General features: G+C 43.7%; 1 non-coding gene across 1 annotated transcript; it reads left to right on the top strand.

The window, feature by feature from the left end:
* The first annotated feature begins 277 nt into the window (after positions 1-277).
* On the top strand, positions 278-384 carry LOC135965811 (U6 spliceosomal RNA). The gene has a single exon (XR_010578924.1). It is a non-coding gene; the product is annotated as a U6 spliceosomal RNA (small nuclear RNA).
* The last annotated feature ends 9,460 nt before the right edge of the window (positions 385-9,844 follow it).

Below are 9,844 nucleotides of genomic sequence, written 5' to 3'. Positions count from 1 at the left end.
ATTAAACACTTTCCTCAAAGAAAATTCCAGCACTGTGTAAGTGTAACGACACAACTCTATTTCACAAGTCAGAAAAATGCCTTTATTTCATGTTAGTCTTAATTAAATTTAGTGAGCATAGAATTTTTAATTGGCTATTATGTTACATCAACAAATGGAAGATATTTAAATCTTCCTCGGTTTCCATTGTTGCTGTTGAAAAATCAGCTTTCAGTGACTTGTTCCTACAATGTTAATGTTTTTTTTTTCTCTCTGTTAATGTTAAGAATATTCTTTTGTACTTGCTTTGACAGCACACACAGTAACATTTGCAATGTACAGGGAAGATTAACTGACCTGCTGCACAAAGATGACACACAAATTTATGAAGATGGTTCTTTTTATTTTCCTTAAATTTTAGGTAATTTCCCAATGATGTATATTTTCTATTTTTTTTCAAAGTCTTTGTCAATTTTCATAGTTTCCAGGTTTCTGCCAAAATTTTCCAGTTTGACTTCTATCTCACTCTAAATAAAAGCATGATTGTTTTATAGTATGTGTCTGATAAACGCAAAAAATTTCCTGTTGAATTCTTCTATTGTTTATCCTGTCTTTTGTTTCCTATTTATGTTGACTTGTAGACTAAAGGTCCTCATTATTTTGGCTGGATGCTAGACATTATGGTTTAAATTTATTTTTAGAAAAGCAACGTTTGATGTATAGAGTTTTTAAAATCTCTCCTAGGAGAATTATTTTATTCTGTCATTTACTTTGTGTCACTAACAATAGATCATCATTTTAATCTAAACACATGGCTTGAGATTTTGAAAGGACGTATCTTTTACTTCTGGCTCACCCTACATTTTAAAGTGTAGACATATGTGGTTTCAGTTGGCCTCTCATTGTACCTCTTACAAAGCATGAAATGCTACTAGAGCCAAAGTGGTCGCATGCCAAGCTGATGTCTCTGTATTTTTGTCTTTCCTTCAATCATGGTCTGATACTCTCAGTATTCAAATGCAATGTCTCCAAAACTGAGCCCTTCTTTTCTTCATAACTCTTTGTCCTCTTGTGCTTCACTATTTGGGGAGTGGTGCTACTCTTTACCTGTCTTACAGAAGCCTATGACTAGAAATCTTTGTTTACTGCCCAAATTGTCACCGCTCTAAAAAAGAAAAAAAAAAAGAAAACTGTGAAATCTGTCTTTGATAATACAAATACTCATGTTTGCTTTAACTTTGCATAATTATTCTCATTGATTTTCTTATCTTTCAGCTGCTCTAAATGCAAATATAATTGTATTCTATCCCAGTTCAAAATCTTGAATAGGTTTTTATTGCATACAAGATGAATACACTATGTTGATCAATAAAAAATAGTTTAGCTTTATATCTTATGAGAAGATTCCTGAATCTTACTGCCAGTTTAAATCCAGACTCTACCTTTTATTCTGTTTTCTTCTACTATATGCTTATCTTCTCTCTCCTTCAGCTTTCTAACATATACAATGGTACTTACAGTAACTAACATATATTTATGCTCTACTTTCTGCATGTTACTACATGCTACAAAATTGAACAGATATTACTTCCTGTATGACATATTTATTTATTCCTAAAGTAAAATTTTTTCTGCATGTTCTTCCACACTGCTATGCCTTAAAAAAGGTCACAATTATTTTTTTTAATTTTAAAAATTATATTTATAGCAAAGTCAACTTGTATATTTATGTATGGATTCTAAGGCAAAGTTGAATAAAAGTTTAAGATAAAAACTCACACAGTATTCTAGCTTGACATAGTCCTCTTTGGGGTATTCAGTGATTGCACCGAATGTATGATTTAGCTCTGCTCTGACACTCAGAAGCACAGCTAGACATTCAATTTTCTGTCTGAGCTCTTACAGCATGATTGTCTCTCTCTCTTTTAGAATACACTAGGCATAATACCAAGCTGTTGAATTTTACATGTTTTTCTATCCTGACCACTTTATACTAGAAAGTCCTAATAAATGTCTATTGAAAAAGTGCATGAATGAGTGAATGAATGAAGCTCCAGAAGAGACAAAGCCAAAATGAAAATCCAAGACATCTTTGCATTCAGGAGCTAGAATTATGTCTCACATATTTGAAGAGACTTCAAAAAATTCTCATCCCGTCTTGCTTCCATTTTCACCTTTTGGAGTTAAAAAACTGAAGTCTGGACTCATTACATTAATTTCTTTAAAAATTACTAACTGAGATTCTATTACTATACACACAAGGCACTATGTTAAGTGATTTTCAAATTAAATGTTAAGAAATATTTTCTGCCCTTGAGGGGGGATTGAGAAGCTGCAAATGAGAAGATATTTTCTAACCTAATAAGACCTGACCTCTTTCTATTTCTTTTACATTGTAAGTACAAACTGGCCATCATCTTCAGGCTCATCTCTTTCTTGCAATTATCAGACACAGCTAGGAGCAATTAGCTGACATTTTAAATATTTTACATGGGCATTCCCATAGTCAAACTCAAATGTTCATTTCATATAGCTTCCATGTTTCAACTTTTCTGGTTGTAGTTGTGCCAGTTGCTTTGCTACTGCATGCCAGAGGTTACCATTTTATCATCCTCCAATAACATTTCCCTTGCCATTTTACAGCCTTCACTACTGACAGACTTTGTTGCATTTTTCAACTTCTGTCCACTAAAAGTTATGAAGTGAATGCCAAATATTTTAGATTTTTTGTTATGGCAGCATCCCACACTAGAACAATTTCTGATGCAGTGGTTGCTGCATAGCAAAACTTCTGAAACTCAGTGCCCAAAGAAAGAAAAACAGTACCTGTTTTGTTCATACAAATACACAGATGAACTGGAAAGTATTCTGTCTGGTACTATGTGAAGAATCCAGCAGTCTCGCCTGGGATTATTCTAGATCAGCCAGCTTACCAACACAAAATTTAAGAGAGTCCAGACAAAATCAACAGGACCATTTACATGACCCACAGTTAATTGCCAGCTTCTAAGAGAACTGAGTAGAAATTTTCAAGAGCTGTGCATGTGATCTTTTGACTTATATGTAATTGTTAGAAATTGTTTTAAGTTACTGATATTTAGGAGATTTTGTTTTACAGCAATGGCTAATTCATTATTGAAATTGAAACATTTTGAAAAAAATTTTATTCTTTAATAAAAGTTCCTAAAATTAGAGGCTAACGCATAATAAAACAATAGCACCAGCAACAATAATAAAAACAAAATAGGCCTGTAATAAATATTTAATTGGGAGGCTTGGCGTGGTGGCTCACGCCTGTAATCCCAGCACTTTGGGAAGCCAAGGCAGGCAGGTCACGAGGTCAAGAGATCAAGACCATCCTGGCCAACATGGTGAAACCCCATCTCTACTTAAAAAAATACAAAAATTAGCTGGGAGTGGTGGTGTGTGCCTGTAGTCCCAGCTAGTCTGGAGGCTGAGACAGGAGAATCGCTTGAACCCGGGATGCAGAGGTTGCAGTGAGCCGAGATCGCACCACTGCACTTCAGCCAGGCAACAGAGAGAGATTCTATTTCAAAAAAAAAGCAAAAACAAAAACAAAAACAAAAAAAAATTAATTGGTGAATGTATTGGCCAACATAGCAGTCTTGAGAGGGGTTTACAGAAGAAAATAAAAGTATAGTTTAATAATCATACCTTATACATTAAGATTTGCCCAAATGCTTACATGTTAAAAGGCATTTTGATAAAACACAAACCCAAATTAAGATAAAAAGTTTTGATAAAGTAGCAATAGATATATAATTTTTAACATAATGATATATTTAACATGCTGAAATATTTCTACCAAGGGTTTTTCTAGGCATTTTAAATATTTAAGTGAATGTAAACACTTTACAAAGAAATAAAGTTTAGAAACTATTTTTTAATCATTTATAAACCATAACTAGATTATTTTAAAAATAAATCTATACATAAAAGAAGAAACAATTTTAAAATAGCACATCTCCAAGCCAAAGAACTGACATAAGAGGTTTGCATATTTTGGATCCTGATTTGTCTCCAACATGTAGTATTTGGCCTACTACACAGTAAGTGCTTAATCCTTTTTTAGTTGAATAAAGAAATCAATTACAAATAATGAAAAACAAAAGCCATGAAATACTGCGTAATTTTTTGTCTCTTTTCTGGGAGACGGCTAAAAATTGATGTTTAATTATACCTAATATTTTCAGGAATGTGGAGAAAAAAAAATCTTTTCTTTTTTTTTGTTTGAGACAGAGTCTTTCTCTGTCACCCAGGCTGGAGTGCAGTGGCATGATCTCAGCTCACTGCAACCTCCACCTCCTGGGTTCATGCCATTCTCCCGCCTCAGCCTCCAGAGTAGCTGAGACTACAGGCGCTTGCCACCACACCAGGCTAATTTTGTTTTTGTATTTTTAGTAGAGACGAAGTTTCACTGTGTTAGCCAAGATGATCTTGATCTCCTGACCTTGTGATCTGCCCGCTTCGGCCTCCCAAAGTGCTGTGATTACAGACGTGAGCCTCCGCGCCTGGCCTCAATAAATATTTTTTATGTATGGCAGACATTTAGTAAAACTCTAAATTTCTCAAGGCAGAGTGTACTTTTATGGAATGCATTAGTCACTGGTTACTTTCTAGGTGAAAGAAAAATTAAGCTTAGTTCAATTTAATAACATTTTTTGATGTTTTTATAATTATAATTTGAAAGCTACAAATTCTATTTCATTATAATTTTCTGTATATATTAACACAATATTTACATCATTAGAATTCAATTGAATTTAAACACGTTTTTTAACACATATAGTATAGGCTTTTCAATAAAACTTCTAGTGCAATGTTTCCTAGAAAGGATTACAACTGTCTTTAGATTATTATTTATACATATGCTGAGTAGAAATAGCTGGCTGAAACACGATGAGTGTTATGCATCTAATTTTGAACATGTCAACTTAAATTTCCTCATAATTTATCCTTTTATGTTATCCTAAAGCATGTTTTATTCATGGATTCACATAGCACTGTATTGGTTCACAATAATTAATAGAATATTTATAACAATCTGGAAAACTTAAAAAATATAATGTGCTTGCAAATTCTGTTTCTGCATGAAAAATGTTAATAATGTTATCAGGAAAATAAATCACAGAAGCAAAAACACTGCATTTGTTATTTGATAAAAACTCAACTTATTATCACACTTACAAATACAACCTCAGGACTATCTCCTAACTGGTTGATGAGAGTCACTCCCAAACAATATCTCTATACTTATAATGTTTTCACCAACTAGGCAAACGGGGCTTACACAATGTGGTTCACCTTGAGAATAAACAGTGTACAGCTGGCCACAGTTATCTATTACAGCAAAATTATCCCTTTCGCTAGCATTTATTAAGAGCCTAGTTACATAAGTCATTTTGTTCTTGGTATTATAAAACTACTTAAAAACAACAGAAGATGTCAGAAGTTTCCACCATCCTCTGTACAGCCATCAAAGGTAATTAATATTTTAGCTAGACTGAACTAAGTCATAAAGCAATAGGTAAAAGCATTTTTGTGTTTTGTTCCTTATGAAATAATATATGTGTACCAGAGGAGAAGACATAGAAAGTGCACAAAAATACAAAGAATAAATTCACTAGAATACTGTCACCCAGCAACAGTCATAGTTAATGTATCTCCAGGATTGTTTTCTGTTTTAGTATTTGAGATAACAGTATATATTACATCATAAACATATCTCATGTAATTAATATTATAATGAATTTCAATGTAAGAAAGATTTCTAAAAGTGAATGTTTATTGCAAAATTCGTAAAGCTGTATAGCATGGAGGTTAAATTCACACTAAGGAGTCAGTTGGAGGGTGTCATTCCTTACTCTATCTCCGCCAGCTAAGTATGTGAGCTTGGACAAACAGCTCAACTTTTCCTCTTTCCTCACCCCACACACCCCTGACTCCAGGCAACCCCACACCCACCAGATGACCCTGTCCCCTGGCCACAGGAGGCAGGAGCAGGCTGGAAAGAGCAGGCACTGCCCCCAGGAGCAAGTCCCAGGACAGCCCTGGGAGGCCAGGCGTGGTGGGGCAGGGGATGGGCAGCCTCCCCAGAAGGGGAAGGGGTGCTCTCTACCTCCACCTCCTCTTCCCATCTTTCTGGCCCTTGGAAGTAGAGGTGCCAGTGAGGAGGGTCACGTCTCTCCACGGGAGCGATCTGATATTTGGTCCAAGCCCTAAGTGAGGCTGGGAGGTGCTGGCCTGGCTCCAGAGCCTTCCAGCCTGAGCCCCTGCTGGACACATAGAGGGAATCAGGGAGGGAGGGAGCACTTGGGAGAAGCCATGAGGAGGGGTAGGCTGGAGACAGAGTAGCCTTAGCAAGAGCTGCAGGCCATGTGCAAGCCCAGACTGCAGGCCCAAGCGGGACGGGACACCGCCAGGCCTCGGGCAAGGCCATGGTCCTGTGGAGCCATAGGGAAGTGGCAGCCCATGGAGCTGTCTGGCGGTGGAGCTGGGAGGCTCAGGACACAGTTGATGCCACCAGCCTTTGGGATCTCCCTTTTACCTGCTTTGTGACCTTGGACAAGGATCCTCTCTTGGAGCCTCCGTTTCCTCATTTATAAAATGTGGACAGACACCCACCTGCCATGCAGGGCTGTCATACAAGCAACTGCCCAGAGTGGGGTCTTAATAAGCAGGGATTGTGATGGCGTGGCTCCTACAGTGGGCAGGGCCTCCTGACACGGCCCTGGGGCCACGGTCCCGGGGGTCACCGCCCTGGGGCCCAGCCAAAGCCGAGTTTATGGGCTCCATGCCAGCGTGGGCTGGGGAGTAGAGGCTCCATTGCCCTTTCTTCAAAGAACAGTAACGCTCGCCTTTCTCAGGAGTCAGGGATGGGTCTATAACCAATGTGACCAGGGAAGCCGAGGTTAAACGGCATCCAGACAGGCAGCCGGGGGACCAGTCAATGCGGTCAGAGCCGGTGCACGTCTCCTGCCCCCTCCATCGGGCTGTCCAGAGCATGTGCACCATGGAAACGGTCCAACACGACAATCACACCCGCCCCACCCCAGAGGTGGCTGTTAAACATTTTCAAGTGCCCAAGTGGGGTAACAGAGGTTTCTTCCTAAGATAGGGAAACCTGCTCATTGATGGGAAAGGCTCGGAGGCGGGGAAGGAGTTTCAGACTCGTGGGTGTTTGTTAGCAAGGCCAGGTGCCTGCTTTGAGTTGTGCCTCCCTGCGGACATCTGAAGGCCACCAGCTGCCCATGCTGCCTGCCTGCGGGGGGCAGCTCAGAGCTCTCAGCCCTGCAGGTGCACGCCTGGCTCAGAAGTGCCACTCCTAAAGCTCCTGACACAGAAAAAAAAATTTTTTTTTTTCATTTTTTCATCCAGTCCTTAGCTGCCAGGAACAAGGAGGAGCCCTCTGACTCCCAGAGCAGAGCCCGAGACTCCCTCCTGTGGCCCTGGCCTTGGGTTTAATCGCTGTACAGGGAGAAAGGCTTCCCTGAGTGGCCCGGCCTGCCCTCCTCAGAGCAGCTATGGCAAAAGTGCCCAGCGTCACCAGCTGTGCCAGGCTGGACGTGACACCCTCTTCCTGCCTAAGAGCACCTGCACCTGGGGCTGACTGGCTCCCAAGGGCTTGCTCGGGAGGCCAAGCCAGGGTGTGGGATGGGGAGCATGCAGAGACCAAGCTGTCTAGAAGGCTACTCCAGCCGCCCCTGCCTCAGGAATTCGAGCCTGACTGGCCACCAGCCTTGGCGCTGCTCCAGCCACTGTGCCTGCCCGGGTCTGGGGAAGTCACCCTCCTTCAGAGAAGCAGGCAGGCGTGAGCCCTGCACCCACCCAACAGCGAGCGACCCTCATCCCCACCTCTGCTCCTAGGTCTCGCTGGACTTTGTGAAAAGCAGGGACTGTGCCCTGGAAAGAATGAGGGTGACCCGTGCTGCCCAGGCTCACCTGAAGTCTCCCTTCCACCCCGACAACAAGAGGGTGAAGGGAATCTACTGAGGGCCCGGAACCCATGCCCCATGCCATGCTGTCCATCCATTCCCACAGGTTCCAAATGACCCTGGATCCCAGGACCCTGGACCCAGCCAGAACATGGGCACTTTATCATTGTGGGAGGTTGGTGCACCCTGCTTACACCACCGGCATTTGGCATTTGGCACTGGTGTGGAGGTGTCACCAGGAGAGGGTGTCTGCCCTCCCTTCCTGGCCTTGTTATTGTTTCTCTCTTTCTTTCTCTCTCTCTCTCTCTCTCCCTCTCCCTTCTCTCTCCCCCCCTCCTCCCCCTCCCTCCCTCCACCCCCCGCCGCTGTCTGTCTGTCTAGGCCTGTCACTACCTGGCACTTGCTCCAATTGTCTCATGTGAGTGCTTTTGTCAGCAGTTTGGAGTGCAGTCCCATCACCCCACACTGGGGCCCCCCATGAGGCATGCCTGACTGTGTGCCCCACCCACGCCCACGGCAGCACACCTGGAAGCAGATGGCCAAGGACTTGTTGCAGTGCATGGAGATGGACGTGAAGTCATACAGGGTCTTCAGCATGTCGCAGTTGAAGGAGTTCCAGGGAACAGAGTCAAACTGCTGAGACACGGACACCTGAGGGCAGGTGCAGACGTCCTCACAGTTGAACCTGGTGAGGACAAGGAACAGCCGAACTGAGGAGCGACCGATGGGGAGGGGGCCCAGTGGGCACTGGCAAATCCTCCCTGCAGCTCAGGTCCCTGGGGCGACCCTCCTCCCACCTCCTCCCCAGCCCCACTGCCTCTGTCAGGCCGCCCCAGATGCTGCCTTCACCAGCAACGGCTTCACTTCTCCTACTCACTTTGGCAGGTGGGTAGCGGCTGCTCGGGGCTGGGTTGAGAAGTTTCTCAAGCCAAATCCAGACTCAGCAGAAAATGAGTGAGGGGTGACTGATGCCACCACAAGTCTCTGCTCCTAGATCTTACCCTGGACTCCTCCAATCTGCCCAGTCATCTAACAGGCCCAGAGGTTGTGTGTCCGGGCTCCCTGCAGGCAGGGAGCTTGTACAGGGAGCCCTCACCATTGATGAGGTGGAAGTACTTCCGCAGGAAGCCGGCGTCCACGGCGATCTTGTAGAGCTCCAGCTGCGTCTGGGGGTAGTAGTGCACAGAGTTGACACACATCTCCAGCATCCCAAAGCCGCCCTGCAAGTTGGAGAAGACCCGTCAGTCCCGGGTCGTGCCACGCAGACGTTGCCGTCCAGTAGCTTTCGCCACATCCACGTGTTCACTGTGCCCATTGGTCTGTTCCCTGCACCATGCCAGGCATGCTCTGAGGAACAAAGTCCCTGACCTCACAGAATTGCCACCGTTGGCAGGAGAGACAGGCAGCGAGTGAGTTAACCAGGTAATTCCTATCAGGTACTGATGATGCTGTGAAGAAAAACGAAACAGGACAAGCGGGTGGGGTGTTACCATGCCCATTTTATAGCTACAGAAACTAGTCTCAGAGCAGGCAAGGGGACTCCCGGTGGTGGCCACAGCATCAGTGGCACAGCCTGAGTGGACCCAGCCTCCCGGCCGTTGTCTGGAAGTTGTTCCCTTGACCTCCAGCAAGAGCCTGGAGCCAAGGACTGCAAGGAGGCCCTTTCCACTGCAGCCCCACACCATCCACCAGCCATTTCTCGAAGGTGGCTCTGAGGGGAGCAGGGACTCTAGAAGACAGGACCGTGATTAGAGGCCGTGACAACCTCCAGCCTCCCAGGGCAACCCTACAGCCTGCAATCACATGGGAGGGACAGGGCAGGCACCCTCTGAGTCCCCACTGCCAGCTTTAAGCCCCTGGCTGAGTTGCTGCTCTTGGAGCTGGTGACCGTGCAGCCTCAGCCAGAGGGA

This window comes from Macaca fascicularis, chromosome 10 (genome assembly GCF_037993035.2).
Source record: "Macaca fascicularis isolate 582-1 chromosome 10, T2T-MFA8v1.1".
Classification (NCBI taxonomy): Eukaryota; Metazoa; Chordata; class Mammalia; order Primates; family Cercopithecidae; genus Macaca; species Macaca fascicularis.
The sequence above is the reverse complement of the archived record's forward strand: the minus strand, read 5'-3'. Positions and strand labels throughout refer to the sequence as shown.